This window comes from Schistocerca cancellata, chromosome 4 (genome assembly GCF_023864275.1).
Source record: "Schistocerca cancellata isolate TAMUIC-IGC-003103 chromosome 4, iqSchCanc2.1, whole genome shotgun sequence".
Lineage (NCBI taxonomy): Eukaryota > Metazoa > Arthropoda > Insecta > Orthoptera > Acrididae > Schistocerca > Schistocerca cancellata.
Genome location: NC_064629.1, coordinates 736,446,258 through 736,467,148, shown reverse-complemented (window position 1 = coordinate 736,467,148; position 20,891 = coordinate 736,446,258).

Below are 20,891 nucleotides of genomic sequence, written 5' to 3'. Positions count from 1 at the left end.
TAACGTTGATCGGTCAATGTGCCGTATTCAAAAATTTATAAGTCAGTACGCCCATGCAGCATTATGGCTCCCCACAATATAACCTGGACCACCAAAACGATTATGTTCGGCATTGTTCCTGGGTGCATTACGTACCATCATATGACGAGATGTGTGAGCACGTAACACACCCAGAAATAAAGTCGAATATCCAGAATGAGATTTTCACTCTGCAGCGGAGTGTGCGCTGATATGAAACTTCCTGGCAGATTAAAACTGTGTGCCCGACCCAGACTCGAACTCGGGACCTTTGCCTTTCGCGGTTTGGAAGGTAGGAGACGAGATACAGGCAGAAGTAAAGCTGTGAGTACCGGGCGTGAGTCGTGCTTCGGTAGCTCAAATGGTAGAGCACTTGCCCGCGAAAGGCAAAGGTCCCGAGTTCGAGTCTCGGTCGGGCACACAGTTTTAATCTGCCAGGAAGTTTCAAAGTCGAATATGATAGTTTTTGTGGTCCAGGTATTATGGTGTGTGGAGGCATAATGTTACTTGAGCGTACTGACCTCCAGATCTTTGAACACGGTAGATTCACCGTTCAATGTTACTATGGCAATGTACTCCTTCAAAAATGGCTGGTTCAAATGGCTCTGAGCACTATGGGACTTAACTGCTGTGGTCATCAGTCCCATAGAACTTAGAACTACTTAAACCTAACTAACCTAAGGACATCACACACACCCATGCCCGAGGCAGGATTCGAACCTGCGACCGTAGCAGCAGCGCGGCTCCGGACTGGAGCGCCTAGAACCGCTCGGCCACCGCGGGCGGCTGTACTCCTTTCCTATGTGCTTCTTTTCAGAGGTGAATTCGGGCCTGACTATAATGCACGATCGCATCGAACAGCGCAGATGGAGGAGCTATTGGAACGAGAAAATATTCAGCCAATGGATAAGCTTTCTCATCCTCCCGACTTAAATTCCATCGAGCACGTATGGGATGCGTTGGGGAGACATACCGCAGGACGTATACGTGCACCACGCGTGGTAGCGGAATGGAACGCCCCACTAGAAGAAATCCTTACCAGTCTTGCAGCCAGCATGGGAGCATATTACAGAGCATGCACTGCGATCCATGGTGATCACACGTCCTGTTAACAACCACGTTTCGCCTCTTGTAATGTCCAGAGGACAGTCATGAATCGTGGTGTCTTCTGTGTAGTTATTTCCGTCGAACAAAAGTGTCATTTCTGTCGTCTCATTGCGTATTTCTTTCGGCTACTTTCTGTACCACACTGCAGTAGTTCTTTCTGTGTCTGGTCCAAGTTTCATCGAGCCACGTTATTTGGCAGTGACACATGAAGCGGAAATTACTTTCGCCCTTAAGTTTTGCACATTAGTGCACGCCGGGCTGCTTCTGCAAACAGATGTGGCCAATTCTTCCGTAAATCATTTTTCAGGTGAACTAGTGGCCCATTTCTAAACTGTTAGCAGCGAAATATCTACCTTATTGCAGTATCACATAAACAGAGAATTAAAATGTGAGATATCGAGCTATTAAGCTTCAACGCTTGTGTACGACAGACAATCCTGTTTCAGACTATTAGCTTACACATTTTATATTTTGCGAATACCCTTCATGTTCCTCGCCAGTTGAAGTGGACAAATTGTCTGATCGTTGATACCAGATTTTGAATTATTTTCAAATCTCTGCTTGGCGAAACATTGGCACATGACTTCAGGTTCGACTGAGGAGTTACATGCTAGTCCAGGAAACAGCACCAGGCTGGTAACAGAGTTAAAGCTCGATCAAAAGTATTTGTAACCAAAAAGCGTGCAGAGCATCCCCAACAGCGTGCCGGTGGAGAGATGAGACGATCTTCATAATCCACGCGTCTACACTACGACACCACTTTGAAGCTTTTAAGAATTAAAAGAAAATGGAGTCATCGTTTGCCTAAGCTGTCTTGACTTTTTTTGTTATGGTTTAGGGCGCAAAACTGCTACGGTCATTAGCGCCCGCTCTGTGGCTTAGGGAAAGGTAAAAAATTGGAAATCAGCAGCAGTGGGAGCGAAACTGGAAGACAATGGGCCACAGTAATGCAAGACATATTAGAATTTAGCCTGCCATAAACGACAAGATCGTCAGAGACAGGGCATGCAGTATTGGAACAACATAACTCTCCAGATCGATTATGTCGGTTTTCAAAATTAAAACCATAAGTTCATCTTCATGGTTCGACAATTTCACTCAGAAGGCCGACCGGTGTCGCCGAGTGGTTCTAGGCACTTCAGTCTACGCTACGGTCGTAGGTTCGAATCCTGCCTCGGGCATAGATGTGTGTGATGTCCTTAGGTTAGTTAGGTTTAAGTAGTTCTAAGTTCTAGGGGACTGATGACCATAGATGTTAAGTCCCATAGTGCTCAGAGCCATTTTTTTTTTTTTTGCAATAACAAGATAAAAACAACGAGGGCATTTTTTATTTTAGTAGGTACAGCTAAGCAATACAAACGCACCAATATAATGCTAGTCATGTTATTTGATAAATACCGTGACATTTGTGGGTCGTGGACATCGAGGCACGATCAGCTTTTTTTTTTCCTTTTTCTATTTTAGAGTTCAATCTCCGACATAAACAAATATTATTTGTTTTGTATGTTTGAGAGCAACAGTAGGGTGTATAGCCGAAACTATAAAAAACCACTCCGTCTACAGGCCACAAGTGGCCCATCGGGACCATCCGACCGCCGTGTCATCCTCAGTGGAGGATGCGGATAGGAGGGGCGCGGGGTCAGCACACCGCTCTCCCGATCGTTATGATGGTATTCTTGACCGAAGCCGCTACTATTCGGTCGAGTAACTCCTCAATTGGCATCACGAGGGTAAGTGCACCCCGAAAAATGGCAATAGCGCATGGCGGCCTGGATGGTCACCCATCCAAGTGCCGACCACGCGCGGTAGCGCTTAACTTCGGTGATGTCACGGGAACCGGTGTATCCCCTGCGGCAAGGCTGCAGCCGCAGCCGAAATTATACACGCATTTATAAATTGTCTGTTTCAGTATTGCACTTCGGTCTGGGACCCTTATCAGATTGAATTCACAGAAGAGATAAAGATTCCACGACAAGCGATGCTTTTCGTTACGTATTCGTTTAGCGAGTGTGAGAGAGTTACGGAGATCCAACAAACTCCCCTGGTAGACGCTGCGGAAGAGGTGTTGTGCGTTACGGAGAGGCTTAGTGTAGAAATTTAGAGAGCATATGTTCGAAGAAGAGTCAGGCAACATACCTCCTCCCACATCCGTCTCGCGAAATGACCCCATCAAGAAAATCAGAGAACTGTGGGCTCGTACCGAGGCTTACCGGCACTAGTTCTTCCCACGCAATATTCGCGAATGGAACACGTAGGGGGGGGGGGGGAAATTGTAGTCGTATTAAAAGTACCCAGTACCACACATTCGTAACGTGGCTCGCGGAGTATAGATCTAAATGTCATCTTTATAGTCTGGTGAGAATACCCAGCTTGGTTGGAACAGATTGGCTTTCCACACCTAGATAAAGTCAGTTCCAAGAGTCATACACAAGTAATTGCGCATCAAAGGAAACGCATTTCGCGAGAAACAAGACTTCCTAGAAATTACACAGTGGATTTTGTCCGAATTCTCATCACCAAACGAACAGTGGGTAAGCTATAAACAGGGTATCAAACTTACCAGCGCGACGTCTAATTTTGCAAAAAAAGATTTACTTGCTTCGAAGTAATCAGGCTAATTAAGATAAACTAAGTGATTTGACGGAACATTGAAATATTCCCCGAATTGCTGCTGCTGTCTATGCAAACGAGGTGTCAGAAAATTCAATTGAAGGAGTACAAAAAATTGCATTAGTGTGATGTTAAAATATATTATATTTCACGCTTTCTGAAAAAAAACTTGAAGATAAAGAAATTGAAAAGACAATCAATTGTTTTGTGAAATGATTTGTCTAAAAGTAAGAAATAAAATACATTAGAGAAACATTTGACGCGTCTTTGAATGTTGCAATAGATATGAAAAAAAAACCTGGTCTCCTCACGTCACTAACTAATGAGCATCTCAGCTACTATGATTAATGATGTGCACAGCAATAGTAGCTCTGTCGGTAAAATATTTAACTACTTGACTTTCGATAGCAGTAGTGTCTCAAGTTGTAAAATATTTTACCGCTTGAGTTCACCTAGCAGTAGTATCTCAACGCCACACAGCAGCAGGCTGCACTGTCTGCATAATCCACCAGACAAATGTCATGTAGTACTCTTTAAAATTCTGAGTTAGACGCCGAACTTTAAATTTTTAATCGACACATAATTTGCTGTAAATGATTTCGAGCGTCATTCTAAGGCGCATCAAATATTTCTCTAGTCTATTTTATTTCTTACTTTTAGACAAATCATTTCACAATATACTTGACCTTTCATAAAGTGTTAGCCTTGCGTGATTCCTCGAAATGTTCGATGTAAGCCCCTGCACAGGGGCACGTGGGAGGTGCAGACGCTGTATTGACCAGCCCACATGCACCTGATGGCTTCAGATGCCGCACGCGGCGCCTCACAAAGGCCAGTTGCACGGACAAGCAACAATACGCGCTGATAAGCCTTACTATCTGATGCCAAACAGGAACAGAAACTAAGGTGGCGGTAGGGGGGAATGGGAAAGCAACAAATACCCCACTAGAACGACGTCTGGGATAGCACTTAAGATTAAATCAAGTTTTGGACCAAGATGGCAGTTGACAACCCGTTTGAGCTATAGGTTTCATTGCAACTGACACTCAACTTTGTTTTACGCGTTCTAAGTTTGGCTGCATGAATTTTCATTATCGTCGACTGGTAATGTACGAATAACGGTTATTATTCTTTTGTTAGTCTGAGCTTCATTACCGAGCAGTTAATGAGAATAGGAGGACCTTCATAATAAAGTAGATACGTTAAAGAAAGAAGACGGCATAATTCGCAAAAAATTAAACACGTAATTTTTAAGAGAATCAGCGAATAGCATATTGGTGGCATGAAAATTAATAATAGCGAAAAAAGGCGTGGCACAAATTAGAGCTAACTGTAAATTTTGCTCTTACGTAATACACCTGTCAGCGTTATGGATGTAAAGTGTAAACGTGAAGCAACAACCACAGCTAAACAGAGATGAGGCAAACCTCATGTACTGACGGACAGTGACCGCTAAGCATTGTGGAGGGTACACTACTGGCCATTAAAATTGCTACACAACGAAGATGACGTGCTACAGACGCGAAATTTAACCGACATGAAGAAGATGCTGTGATATGCAAATGATTAGCTTTTCAGAGCATTCACACAAGATTGGGGCGCCGGTGGCGACACCTACAACGTACCGACATGAGGAAAGTTTCCAACTGATTTCTCATACACAAACAGCAGTTGACCGGCATTGCCTGGTGAAACGTTGTTGTGATGTCTCGTGTAAGGAGGAGAAATGTGTACCATCACGTTTCCAACTTTGATAAAGGTCGGATTGTAGCATATCGCGATTGCGGCTTATCGTATCGCGACATTGCTGCTCGCGTTGGTCGAGATCCAATGACTGTTAGCAGAATATGGAATCGATTGGTTCAGTAGGGTAACACGGAACGCCGTGCTGGATCCTAACGGCCTCGTATCACTAGCAGTCGAGATGACAAGCATCTTATCCGCATGGCTGTAACGCATCGTGCAGCCACGTCTCGATCCCTGAGTCAACAGATGGGGACGTTTGCAAGACAACAACCATCTGCACGAACAGTTCGACGACGTTTCCAGCAGCATGGACTATCAACTCGGAGACCACGGCTGCGGTTACCCTTGAAGCTGCATCGCAGACAGGAGCGCCTGCGATAGTGTACTCAACGACGAACCTGGGTGCTCTAATGGCGAAACGTCCTTTTTTCGGATGAATCCAGGTTCTGTTTACAGCATCATGATGGTCGCATCCATGTCTGGCGACATCGCGGTGAACGTACATTGGAAGCGTGTATTCGTCATCGCCATACTGGCGTATTACCCGGCGTGATGGTATGGGCTGCCATTGGTTACACGTCTCGGTCACCTCTTGTTCGCATTGACGGCACTTTGAACAGTGGACGTTACATTTCAGATGTGTTACGACCCGTGGCTCTACCCTTCATTCGATCCCTGCGAATCCCTACATTTCAGCAGGATAATGCACGATCGCATATTGCAGGTCCTGTACGGGCCTTTCTGTATACAGAAAATGTTCGACTGCCGCCCTGGCCAGCACATTCTCCAGATCTCTCACCAACTGAAAACGTCTTGTCAATGGTGGCCGAGCAACTAACTCGTCACAATACGCGAGGCACTACTCTTGATGAACTGTGGTATCGTGTTGAAGCTGCATGGGCAGCTGTACCTGTACACGCCATCCAAGATCTGTTTGACTCAATCCCCAAGAGTAGTAAGGCCGTTATTACGGCCAGAGGTGGTTGTTCTGGGTACTGATTTCTCAGGATCTATGTCCCAAATTGCGTGAAAATGTAATCACATGCCAGTTCTAGTATTATATAATTGTCCAATGAATACCAGTGTATCATCTGCATTTCTTCTTGGTGTAGCAGTTTTAATGGCCAGTGGTGTATGTAACAGAATCATCCGCGGAAAGTCTCATCGATCTACCATCATTAACGACTAGGGTCGTTTGTATGTAATATGAACATCAGTGTTTAATAACACTCTAAAAGGATGCACCTGAAGCTACTTTTACGACTGAAGACTTCGCTCTGTTAGAATGAGATGCAATATTTTATTTGCGAGGAACTTTTCAGTCCAATCACAAGCTGATCTGACGTTCCGTATGCTCGCATTTGGTTCATTTTGTTAAAGTACTGATCTGTATTGAAACATTGCAGAGCTGGCCGCGGTGGCCGAGCGGTTCTAGGCGCTTCAGTCCGGAACCGCGCGACTGCTATCGCCGCAGGTTCGAATCCTGACTCGGGCACGGATGTGTGTGATGTTCTTAGGTTAGTTAGGTTTAAGTAGTTCTAAGTTGTTGGGGACTGATGACCTCAGATGTTAAGTCCCATAATGTTCAGAGCCATTTGAACCATTTGAAACACTGCAGAAGTCAAGGACCATGGTAACAACACGGTCGTCGGTATTTATTGCCTTCTTGGTATACTATGTGAGAGTAGACTATGTACCGCCTACAGATTGTAGCTTCTCCCTTACGTCTGTCATCAACATCACAAACACAATACTACGTGCGATACATATCGATAGTTGTAATCTTCGAGGGCTTACTGAAAAGCAATGCCTTCGACATTTTTTATGTGAAAACTCTCGAAACCGTTTAAATAAAACCATCTTTATTAACATTCTGCATCTTTGCTCTTCGTGTCTACATATTTACAGTCCTCTGCCGCTAGAGGGCTCCAATTTGTAGCGTGTAACATGTCGGTGTGTAGCATAACTACGTCGGTGTGTGAGGAACAGCGTGCTGTAATCGCTCAGATCGCTCAGAAAACGAAAGCTCGAATTCGAAGAGTTGGTCCACACATGGAGCATGACAATGCCAGACTACATACGAGCGCTGCGATATCAGGAAAATCCGACGCCTGGTGTTCGCAGTCATCGATCACTCCACACAGTCCCGACTTGCCCCCATCCGATTATCACCTTTTTCAAAACTTCAGCAACACTTTCAAGAACTTCAGCGTGATAGTAATGAAGCGATGCAAGCAGATGTGAGGTTGCGAGCCCGTCAACAAAGTCAAATATCCTACAGACGTGTCGGTAGCAACTAACTGGTCTCTCTATGGGAGAAATGTGTTCGTCGCCAGGGTGACTATGTTGACATGTAAATATGTAGATATAAAGAATAAATATTTAGAATGTTAATAAAGTTTGTATTATTTAAAAAATTTTAAGAGTGTTCACGTAAGAAATTCGGAGGCACTACTTTTCAGTACTTCCTCGCACATTAAGCAATTACCCGCCGGCCGCGGTGGTCTAGCGGTTCTGGCGCTGCAGTCCGGAACCGCGGGACTGCTCCGGTCGCAGGTTCGAATCCTGCCTCGGGCATGGGTGTGTGTGATGTCCTTAGGTTAGTTAGGTTTAAGTAGTTCTAAGTTCTAGGGGACTTATGACCTAAATTGTTGAGTCCCATAGTGCTCAGAGCCATTTGAACCATTTGAACCAATTACCCTTAGAACATAACGCCCAGGGTTCACAAATGAAAGATGCTCTTTGAGGTGCGAGTAAGGAAGGAAACGTTTCCCATTTACGCAGCAGAGCCGTCGGGGACCATAGCTTCTACAGGTAGGTGAATTTTTATTTCATTACAATATCTGCTGCCCGTCATCACCACCCTCGGTAACAGCTTTACTGTTTCAGGTCAAGGCTAGTTTTTTTCAAAGTAGATAAAACCATTCCTGTCTACAAAGCACGGAAATCCTGAGTATTACGTGACCCACTTTTCTCTCTTTTCAATTGTCGCCTGAAATATTTCTCGTTTTCATTACCATCAGCATACTTGCCTATCACAGTAGTGCTATACAGTCCCATTATTCCTCATCGATGGATTGTCATAAATGCAATTTCCTAAGAGGGTACACGTATCTGTACGGCTGATTCCGGCTTAGGTTCGAGTCCTCCCTCGGGCATGGGTGTGTGTGTTTGTCCTTAGGATAATTTAGGTTAAGTAGTATGTAAGCTTAGGGACTAATGACCTTAGCAGTTAAATCCCACAAGATTTCACACAGATTTGATTTTTTTGGTACACGTATACACTAGAGCCTACTGCATTTCTGTTATGCTGCCTTATTTTTGACATAATGTTTCCACTGCAGGAAGAACCTCGCGTTCCTCTTACGCACACAAAATTCATTTTCTGCTCATATAAGTTTCACAATGAGACCATAATTCGGCCATACTAGTGAGTGTTACACAGTGTATATATTATTCCTCTCACTTGCTGTCCTCGCAATTGGAAAACCGTTCAAAACTTCAACTTAGTGTGATGAATGTTAAATGTATCCTCTCTGTTAGGGTATGGGCAGAGCTTGTTAGCTTGACATTTGCACATCTATTACATTACTTTTTTACAGGTATTTTCCTTCCCCAACAGAAGATATTAGGCTTTCCCGAACTACGTAAGTAGGGAGACAACGGGGGTGTCACCCCAAAGTACCGCTATCCAAGATGGTGGCGATGACGTCATTCAAGATGGCGGCCATGATGTCATCTGATGAAGTCATCCAAAATGGTGGCTTTTGGTGGGAGGTTTGAATTTTGGCTGGAAGATAGGTCAATTGGACTACCTCTACTAAACTAACCCCCCCTCCCCTCCCCTCCCCTCCCCTACCCCATTGTCAAATTCCATTAGGACAATGCAATACACCACAGCTACCTCTACTAACCTAAGAAAATGGCGGGAAAATAGGTCAACTGGACTAACTTCACTAACCTAACTCATCCAACCGCCACCTCTTCCTTGGGATTGGAGGGGGATTTGAATTTTGGCGGTAAAAAAAGACCACTTGGACTATCTCTGCTAACCTAAGAAAATGGCGGGAAGGAAAGGGCACTTGGGCTACCTCCTCTAACCTATGTCATCCGACCGCCACCTCTTCCTAGGAAATGGTGGGAAGAGGATTCGACCTGAGCTGGACATAAGTCTTTATTTTGCATGCACTATTTATTTAAGCAATTAGAGGCAGTACCACCATCAAGTGTAGTCGAGATGGGGTCCGGAGTCCAACTGACCTAGTACACAATTCCGCCACCAGAGGATGCTGGCATCTGTTCCATGACGTAATCTAAGATGGGGGAAAATGGTGGGAAAAAGTGTAGTTACCATGAGATCTGGAGTCCAACTGACCTAGTACACAGTACTGCCACCAGACAGTGTTGCCATCCCTTTCATGACATAATCCAAGATGGGGGGGTGGGGCAAAATGGCGACCTTTCTTGCTTGGGGTCGCAATACAGAGTCTGCAGACCTTCAAACTACTTGTAAATAATTCACTACACTGATGTACAGACATGCAAACAACTCGTAAATTACCCAAATACCACATGTAAAACGCTCAGCAGACACACTCACTACTCATAAACTGTCCAAATAATGCACAGGACAGCCTACAGACCTGCTTGCAAAATAATGCAACAGACACGCAAACAATGCGTTCAGGCACCACCTGCCACTCCCTGTACACTGGATCGCACAGCCCGCTACCGCACATGCTCCCAGAAGTCGGGATGCACCGGAAGCCCCCGCCAAGTGATGCACAGGTGCCCGTTCAGGTTCTGCAAGCGTGAGGCGGTGACATCCCTTTCATACATGCTACCTGAAAAATTTCTCTTGAAAGATGTGTTCACCTAGGCACCGTTGCTGACGTGACAGGACGGAACACGAAAACCTATTCACACAGCATGTCACGGCCACCACGAGCCACCACCAGATGCAAGCCAGGGCAAGCCTTTACTCTCAATCTGCTGCTGACAGCATGTGAAAGTTCTTCAAGTGTTATACTGACGTATTTCGAGAGGAATTTCTCAGGTACCAAGTATGAAAGGGATGTCACTGCCTCTTGCTTGCAGGACCTGAATGGGCACCTGTGCATCACTTCGCAGTGGCTGCTGGTGCATCCTGACTTCTGGGAGTGTGTGTGGTAGCATCCTGTGTGGTCCAGAGGACAGGGGCGGCACGCAGTGCCTGCGTGGGTTGTTTGCGTGACTGTTGCATTATTTTGCGAGCAGGTCTGTAGGCTGTGCTATGCGTTATTTGGACAGTTTACGAGTAATGAGTGTGTCTGCTGAGCATTTTACATGCGTTATTTGAGTAATTGATGAGTGAATTGCATCTCTGTACATCAGTGTAGTGAATTATTTATGAGTATTATTGTAGGTTTGCAGACTGTGTATTGTGCCCCCAAGCACAAAAGTACGAGTGTTTTGCATCAGTGTAATAAATATAGGCTGGAAATTATTTCTCTACAAGCCCTCATGCAGACCACCATCTTGGATTACATCACAGATCGGACAACAGCAGCTTCTGGTGGCAGTACTGTGTACTAGGTCAGTTGGACTCCAGACACCATGGCAACCACACTGTTTCCCGCCATTTTCCCCCACCCCAGTCCGCCATCTTGGATTATATCATGGAACAGATAACAGCGCCCTCTGGTGGTGGTACTGTGTATTAGGTCAGTCGGACTCTGGACCGCATGACGACTACACTTGATGGTGGTACTGCCTCTAATTGATAAATAGTGAAAAAATAGTGCATGCAAGATAAAGACTTATGTCAGGCTCATATCAAGTTGGGGGTTGGGTTGTTTGGAGAAGACCAGTCAGTGAGGTCATCAGTCTCATAGGATAAGGGAAGGACTGGGAAGGAAGTCGGCCATGCCCTTTCATAGGAGCCATCCCGACATTTGCCTGCAGCGATTTAGGGAAATCACAGAAGACATAAATCAGGATGGCTGGATGCGGGATTGATCCGTTGTCCTCCCGAATGCATGTCCACTGTGCTAGCCACTGCGCCACCTCACTCGGTTCAGGTCAAGTCCTCTTCACACCGTTTCCTAGGAAGAGGTTGCAGTCGGATGACTTAGGTTATTGGAGGTAGCCCGAGTGCCCTTTCTTTCCCGCCATTTTCATAGGTTAGTAGAGATAGCCCAAATGGTATTTCTTTACTGTCAAAATTCAAATTTCCCTTCAATTCCTAGAAAGAGGTGGCGGTCGGATGACTTAGGTTAGTGGAGGTAGTCCAATTGACCTATTTTCCCGCCATTTTCTTGGGTTAGTAGAGGTAGCCATGGTGTGTTGCATTGTCCTGATGGAATTTGAACTTTCAGCCATTTTCTGGGGAAGGGTACGATAGGGGGTGTTAGGTTAGTGGAGGTACCCCAATTGACCTATCTTCCCACCAAAATTCAAACTTCTCGCCAAAAGCCATCATCTTGGTTGACGTCTTCAGATGACGTCACGGCAGCCGTCTTGGATGATGTCATCGCCGCCATCTTGGATGACGGTACTTTGGGGGGCCGTGCCCTTGTCCTCCTACGAACGTAGTACTGTTGGTATATGCGTCAAACGTGATGTCAAAAGAGCGTTCGGATGAATTGTTGATATTATAAATAATACAGATTTCAAAATGACCGAATGATGGTAAAAAGGGTAAACCAATTCATGTACAACAGACATTTTTCGGCTTAGATTTTTCAGGAATCCAAACGGGGCACCAATCAATTTGCAGCTAGCAGTTCGAAAAATTCTGAAATTGTGACGCTTTGCCACAGCACAAATTCCATTTTTATTGGCGGGTTCTCCAAAAATACACAACAAAACGTTCCCAATTCCGAAAGAAATTTTGAAATTAGTGTGCTATATCTGGCCATCATGTAATTTTGTTAATTCGTATAATTTCTACTTCTTTCTCACTGTTAGTAATTTGGCATTCCGTGAAGTTATATTACGGATATTTGTCCACACATACATGGTACGTCACTCAGTAGCCACCATTTTCAAACAAAAGATGCCAGCATCAGTATTATTTGTTTTCTTTTGTTCTTGCCTTTTCTACAGTGCTCGAATCCTTTTTTTTTATTTTCGCGTTACCTATTTTATAACCAGGACTAACACTCTGACGCCAGTGGTGGCTGCGCAATCGAATGCTCTGTACGTGCTGATTGATAATCCTGCACCACAACAGATATCGTCAAACATTGTCGTCCCGCAGTTTCTTGGCAATTAAGTTTGGTTGTATTTACTCCTTTCGAGCACCGAGTGAAAGCGATTCTTCTACATCTATATCCGTACACTGCAAAACTCTGTTAAGTAAATGGCAGAGAGCACGGCCAATACTTCGTGCCACGTAATAGGTTCTCTTCTCGTTCCACTGCTCAAATTTCTCCCTGCGAGCGGTAAATCTTGCCCATACCTACTCAAGCGATAAGTAGGAAGCACTCTCTGCGCCGGCTAACGCTGTTATTCTGGACGGATATTCGAGTTCCTGACTGAATTATGATCTACATTTCAGATATATGCCACGTCTTGTGTTTTAGATTTGTCTCACAGCATGTATTTTTGTGGCCTGATTTCTTTGTTTTCGTAGTGTGTCGCGTATTTGTAACTCAGTGAGTGTCGTTGTCTGCGTTCCACTTTTGCAACGCTTTGTGAATCGTAATTTTTCTGGACTTTTTCAGCCGCGTTGAGATATTTTGCAACTTTGGGTACAGACTGTCATATTTGTACATTATTTTGAAAGAATTCTATAGAATTTGAAATACACGATTGAAAAATGAAGGGAAAGTGTCATACAATAGGGCTAATCATTCTAGTCTCGATATTTAGACTGAGGTACGAAATTGCCTTTCACTTGTCTGATTGTTTTACGTATCTTAAAAATACCGAGTTGCGCAGTATTTCTGACTCCACGCTCCACATTCTTTACTTGTTAGTCCACGGATGGTATTTATGCAGTTCGGCAGATCAAGGATAAACAATTGAGGAAAAGGAGAAGTCTGTAAATTTAGGTTTTCGGGACATGGAAAAAACCTCTCATCAAATTCCACATCGGCTGATACGACCTTCAGTGAGGGAAAATTTTCAAAAGGGAATCTGATTGTTTGAAGGTGTTCTACAGTAGTACCAGTACCCGATTACACTGCCAAGCGCGACTTTGATATTACTTTGTTGTTAGGCTTTTGTTGTTGTTATAGACACCATTACCCATGACAGTACTCTATGATGATGATGGTAATACTTGTTAACAACCACAGAGATTATATACATTTTACAAGAAAAAGCTGAAAATGTTTTGTATTCAAGGTGTCTTGCAGCCTTCAGATAGTTCATAAGCGACATATTTATTTGTATACAAAGACAAGGCAACTCGCTTTTTATATTTCGTAATTTACCAGAGCGGTATGCAGCACATGTTCATCATCAGTGGTCTTGTATTTTACTTCTAAGCCCTCATAGAAGCTTTTGCAGATTTACTATTATTTTTATATGGTTGCTAGCAGATCCTAAAATTAGTATATTATCCTCATTTATAGTAATATCACAAGGGTGTTTCTAGCACATTCTCATATTCGTATTTTAGCCTCATTTGTACTAATGTTGGTTGGGTTCAGCAACAGTGGTCCAGAGTGATGTTCGTCAACGAATTCCGCTTCACTGTGGCAAGTTATTCTTGCCAACAGTTAATGTGGAGAGTGAGGAGGTCACGTTGCACATCACAGAATTCATGAACGTCATCGATATAGCCTAAGCGTTATGGTGTGGGAAGGCATTATGCACATTGACCGAACACCGCTGCGTGTCTTTGCGCGAGGTACGGTTATAGCACGGTGGTAATGCAAGGTGATTATTCTGGTTTATTTCCGTCTGTTTAGGGATGCGGTAGGTCCCGACTTGGGGCTTTTGAACGACAATTCCCACCCATATAAGACCGCAGAGTTGTCGGATACACTGGAAAGTGAAGATATTGAACGTAAGGAATGGCCTGCGTAGTCCCAGAACCTAAACCCTATAGAGCTTGCCTGGGATGCTCTTGGCAGACGTCGATCTCAACGAACACCCTCTCACCGAACCGTGCAAGAACTGAAAACCGCCTTGAGGGAAGAGTGGGACAATACCCCTCAACGACTCCTCACCGGTTTGGTAGCGAGCAGGAATTCCAGTTGCAAAATGTGCATTAGTGACTGAGGAGTGCATATTCCTTCCTGAATAACATATAGATCGTTATATTGGGAGTCTGACCTGTGTCAAAAATGAATGTTATTTACGTCTGTATCCTGCTTTAGCATTGGTGAAATCTGTACCATTTCTCGTTGTAAATATACCACTCCGCCTCTATTACGTATGTACTGTGTTTCATGACGTCCACCATTGCCTGTGATTATTCCTGCCGAAAAATGTCTCTGTTCCTTAGCAGTTTTCAAGTAGTGCAATAAATCTTCCCTCAGTTAAACACGTAATTGTCTAACACGATAAAAAAAACCGCCTGCGAGATGCATGACTCGAATCCTGAACCAAACTAGCTAAAGCCGCGCACGTAGGCCCGGAGCCACACTTAGGTGCGACAGGCCGATAGGCTCACCCGCTGCATGTGAGGGTAGGTCCGCCATCTGGTGACTCATAAGTTCAATATTTGTCATCCATTTTTGGGGTATTTCTCGACATTTGTGGCTCCAAGTGTCTTACACCAAAGTACTTGTCTAGGCGTTTAAACGTTAATAAGAACCACACTGTAGAAACAAGTAATTCTTGTATCCGCACATTTGACGTTTCACGAGGCATAGTACATTTACATCTACACCCATACTCCGCAAGCCACCTGACGGTGTGTGGCGGAGGGTACCTTGAGTACCTCTATCAGTTCTCCCTTCTATTCCAGTCTCGTATTGTTTGTGGAAAGAAACAGTGTCGATATCCTTCTGTGTGGGCTCTAATCTCTCTGATTTTATCCTCATGTTCTCTTCGCGAGATGTACGTAGGAGGGAGCAATATACTGCTTGACTCCTCGGTGAAGGTATGTTCTCGAACCTTCAACAAAAGCCCGTACCGAGCTACTGAGCGTCTCTCTTGCAGAGTCTTCTACTGAAGTTTATCTGTCATCTCCGTAACGCTTTCGCAATTACTAAATGATCATGTAACGAAGCGCGCTGCTCTCCGTTGGATCTGCTCTATCTCTTCTATCAACCCTGTCTGGTACGAATCCCACACCGGTGAGCAGTATTCACGCAGTGTGCGAACAAGTGTACTGTAACCTACTTGCTTTGTTTTCGGATTGCATTTCCTTAGGATCCTTCCAATGAATCTCAGTCTGGCATCTGCTTTACCGACGATTAATTTCATATGGCCATTCCATTTTAAATCGCTCCTAATGCCTACTCCCAGATAATTTGTGGAATCAACTGCTTCCAGTTGCTGACATGCTATATTGAAGCTAAATGATAAAGGATCTTTCTTTCTATGTATTCGCAGCACATTACACTTGTCCACATTGAGATTCAATTGCCATTCCCTGCACCATGCGTCAATTCGTTGCAGATCCTCCTGCATTTCAGTATAATTTCCCATTGTTACAACCTCTCGATATACTACAGCATCATCTGCAAAAAGCCTCAGTGAACTTCCGATGTTACCCACAAGGTCATTTATATACACTGTGAATAGCAACAGTCCTACGACACTCCCCTACAGCACACCTGAAATCACTCTTACTTGGGAAGACTTCTCTCCATTGAGAATGACTGCTGCGTTCTGTTATCCAGGAACTCTTCAATCCAATCACACAATTAGTCTGATAGTCCATATGCTCTTAATTTGTTCATTAAACGACTGGGGGAGACTGTATGAAACCCCTTGCGGAAGTCAAGAAACACGGCATCCACCTGGGAACCCGTGTTTATGGACCTCTGAGTCTCGTGGACGAATAGCGCGAGCTGGGTTTCACACGATCGTCTTTTTCGATACCCATACTGATTGCTACAGAGTAGATTTCTAGTCTCCAGAAAAGTCATTATACTCGAACATAATACGTGTTCCAAAATTCAATAGTATGCTGGCTACTTCGTATATTTGTCGCAATGTTTACTATTGCTGTGTCGTTATGATATCAGTCTGAAGCAACCGTAGAGTTTTACACGGTCCTCCCACATTAATGTGACCTCCGCCTATTTTCGACGTGAACGGGCAACAACCACTCACAGGTTGCTGGGGCAGGAGGAGGGGGGAGAGGAAAACAGTGCAGTCGTTTTCGTAATGCGAAAACGGAGCGATTAATGTCACGTCCAAAATGCATGATTATTGGCTTCGAGCACAGGGTGGGCGCATTTCCGAAACGGCTAAGTTTTTTAATTGTTCGCGTACCGCCGTGGTTAAAGTATACTATGCGCTACCCAACAACGGCGCCAGGCAACTGTTGTGCACAACAGGCCATATACAACAAGGTGAAAGACGGCTGCGGAGATGTGTAAGGGTGAATATATGTGCAACATTTGAGCAACTGACCGCCCAAACGGACCAAGAGGTTACCATCAGTGTCGTCTATACGACGATTCAGCGAACGTTGTTGCATATGAACCTCAAAAATACGCGTCTGGTTCATGCACTCATGCTGGCCTGCTGATCATCGGCGACGAGGATTGGAATTTGCATGCCAGTACCATAACTGTATGTCCACTGATTGGCGACAGGTGGCCTTGTCAGATGCATCACGTTTTATGCTCCATCGGACATATAGACGTTGTCGTGTAGAGCGTGAAACTTCTGAAAGCAAACGCGCTGCAACAATCATCGGAAGAGTCCAGGCCGGAGGAGAAAGCGTTAAGATCAAGGAAATGATTTTGCGGCATTCCCTGGTTGATCTCCTCATTCTCAATAGATCAGCACAAGTATGAAGTTCGATTTTCCTCGTCACGATGACATCTACCAGCAGGACAATGCATCGTGTCATACAGCTCACAGTGTACCTGCGTTGTGCGAAGAGCACCAGGACAAACTCCCCGGATTTAAAACCAGTCGAGAATACGTGGGACCACCTCTACCGGGCTGTTTTCGCCATGGATCCTCAACCTAGAAACCTAGCGCAGCTGGCCACGGTTCTGTATTCGGTACCTTTCAGAACCTCATTCTCTTCCTGCAGGTCTCTCAGAGGTCCACGCTGCAAAATATGGTTATTCAGCCTTTTGACAGGTGGTCACATTAATATGACTGGACAGTGTATTAGCTGCTCCACAGAATAACAGTGCCGTCACGCTGCTTGCATCTACGATCGGCCGCATTGCTGCTGCGTCACGTGTCGGACGTTCACATCGGCCCCAAGTGTTTTCGCGGTCAAAACACTACTGCCTGGCATCGTCTTTGGCGCAGGGTAGTGCATTCATTAACAGAATTTGACGTGGACATCTGAATGAAAGTAATCTAGAAACGTTGTTGATACTGGCTGAATACACGGCCTGACAAAAAAAAAGGAATGCACCTAGAGAGAAATAACGAAATGAGACTTCAAAGGCAGAGAGCGTATGTGGTTTTATTTCAGTGATTACAAAATCAAGTCAAATTTACAAAGAACTTGGCAACATGAGCCGACTTATCAGTATGTCATTGAACCTCCTCTGGTGAGGATGCATGCACTGATTCGGTTGGGAAGGGTGTCATAAAGCCGTTGCATCCTCTCCTGAGGCAAACGTGCCCCAACTGTGATAACTGTTACCCTACTTCGCGGATAATAGCGCTGGGATGGAGTTTATGTCCGGGCTGGTCCCACAAATAGTCTGTCGGGGACATACAAGGTGCATTCAAGTTCTAAGGCCTCCGATTTTTTTTCTCCGGACTGGAAAGAGATAGAAACATGTGCATTGTTTTAAAATGAGGCCGCGTTCATTGTCAATACGTCTCAGAGATGGCAGCACCGTACGGCAGATGGAATTTTACCGCCAGTGGCGAGAATGAGAACTGTTTTAAATACTTAAAATGGCGACGTTTTCCTTACTTGAACAGTGTGCAATCATTCGTTTTGTGAATTTGCGTCGTGTGAAACCAATTGAAATTCATCGACAGTTGAAGGAGACATGTGGTGATGGAGTTATAGATGTGTCGAAAGTGCGTTCGTGGGTGCGACAGTTTAATGAAGGCAGAACATCGTTTGACAACAAACCGAAACAACCTCGGGCTCGCACAAGCCGGTCTGACGACATGATCGAGAAAGTGGAGTGAATTGTTTGGGGGAATCGCCGAATGACTGTTGAACAGATCGCCTCCAGAGTTGGCATTTCTGTGGGTTCTGTGCACACAATCCTGCATGACGACCTGAAAATGCGAAAAGTGTCATCCAGGTGGGTGCCACGAATGCTGACAGACGACCACATGGCTGCCCGTGTGGCATGTTGCCAAGCATTGTTGACGCGCAACGACAGCATGAATGGAACTTTCTTTTCGTCGGTTGTGACAATGGATGAGACGTGGATGCCATTTTTCAATCCAGAAACAAAGCGCCAGTCAGCTCAATGGAAGCACACAGATTCACCGCCACCAAAAAAATTTTGGGTAACCGCCAGTGCTGAAAAAATGATGATGTCCATGTTCTGGGACAGCGAGGGCGTAATCCTTACCCATTGCGTTTCAAAGGGCACTACGGTAACAGGTGCATCCTACGAAAATGTTTTGAAGAACAAATTCCTTCCTGCACTGCAACAAAAACGTCCGGGAAGGGCTGCGCGTCTGCTGTTTCACCAAGACAACGCACCCGCACATCGAGCTAACGTTACGCAACAGTTCCTTCGTGATAACAACTTTGAAGTGATTCCTCATGCTCCCTACTCACCCGACCTGGCTCCTAGTGACTTTTGGCTTTTTCCAACAATGAAAGTCACTCTCCGTGGCCGCACATTCACCAGCCGTGCTGCTATTGCCTCAGCGATTTTCCAGTGGTCAAAACAGACTCCTAAAGAAGCCTTCGCCGCTGCCATGAAATCATGGCGTCAGCGTTGTGAAAAATGTGTACGTCTGCAGGGCAATTACGTCGAGAAGTAACGCCAGTTTCATCGATTTCGGGTGAGTAGTTAATTAGAAAAAAAATCGGAGGCCTTAGAACTTGAATGCACGTCGTATCTAAGGAACCTGTTAGCCACAGGACACAGTTAATGGACGCTCGTGACATGTGTGGACGGGCATTTTCATGTTGAAAATGACATCGCTATATTGTCGTATGTGAGATAACACATGAGGAAGCAAGATGCCCCTGATGTACTGATGGACAGTCAGAGCTCCCTCAGGCACTACAGGCCATGACCTGAAGTCATATTCGATGGCTCTACACACCATGACTTCAGGAGTAACATCAGTGTGCTTGTCGATAACGCTGGAAATAGGATCTATCCACCGGTCACCATCATACTCGTCGTCCAGGGTAGTTCATAACCGCGATTCACCGCTAAACACAATGCAACGTCATTTATCAGCATTCCATAATTCCCGGTCAAGGCACCACTCCAAATGCAGCCGTGTGTGTTAAGGTGGTAACTGCAAACTACGCGTGGGATGGTAATTCCGCAGTAAGACTGCTACTAGACTCTGACCAATGGTGAGGGATGGTACAGAATGTTTCAGGGACCGCATTGCTTGTTTTCGGATGGCAAGCGCAGATATGAAGGGGTTACGATGTGCTTCGTGCACATTACGACGATCTCCCCCTGTGATGCTCAGACATGGCCGACCAGAGCATTGGTGACGTGTTTGGCTTCCCACACGTTACCACGGCATCGTCACATTCGACTGCCCCACAAATCTGGATACTGCACAGCTCAACCAGACGCAGTCCACAGAAAGTACCCTTTCAAACGATGAGGCTGTCTCACACAAGCTCGTGGCATCTCCGTGTCCTTCACGCTCAACATGCAACGTTGTTCAAGACCCTTACATATCTTACCAACTCTGGTAACAACACTAAATACAGACAACACTAATGCACTATGGCGGCTGTTCTACCGTCCCAGAGAATTACATATCCGCCGATGGTGTGTACGTGAACGAAGTTACACAGACATGTGACCTTGTCTTCTGGCTGCGTTACTTTTTGTGTCAGGCAGTGCATCAGTGTACATAGCCTAAGCTTGTAAGTCACTAACGTTAACATATTACTTGGTGACAATCATTCTAACTGAACAATACATAAAGCCTTAGATTTTGCTGTAAATATTTGTGCCGGCCGGAGTGGCCATGCGGTTCTAGGCGCTGCAGTCTGGAACCGCGCGACCGCAACGGTCGCAGGTTCGAATCCTGCCTCGGGCATGGATGTGTGTGATGTCCTTAGGTTAGTTAGGTTTAAGTAGCTCTAAGTTCTAGGGGACTGATGACCTCAGAAGTTAAGTCCCATAGTGCTCAGAGCCATTTGAACC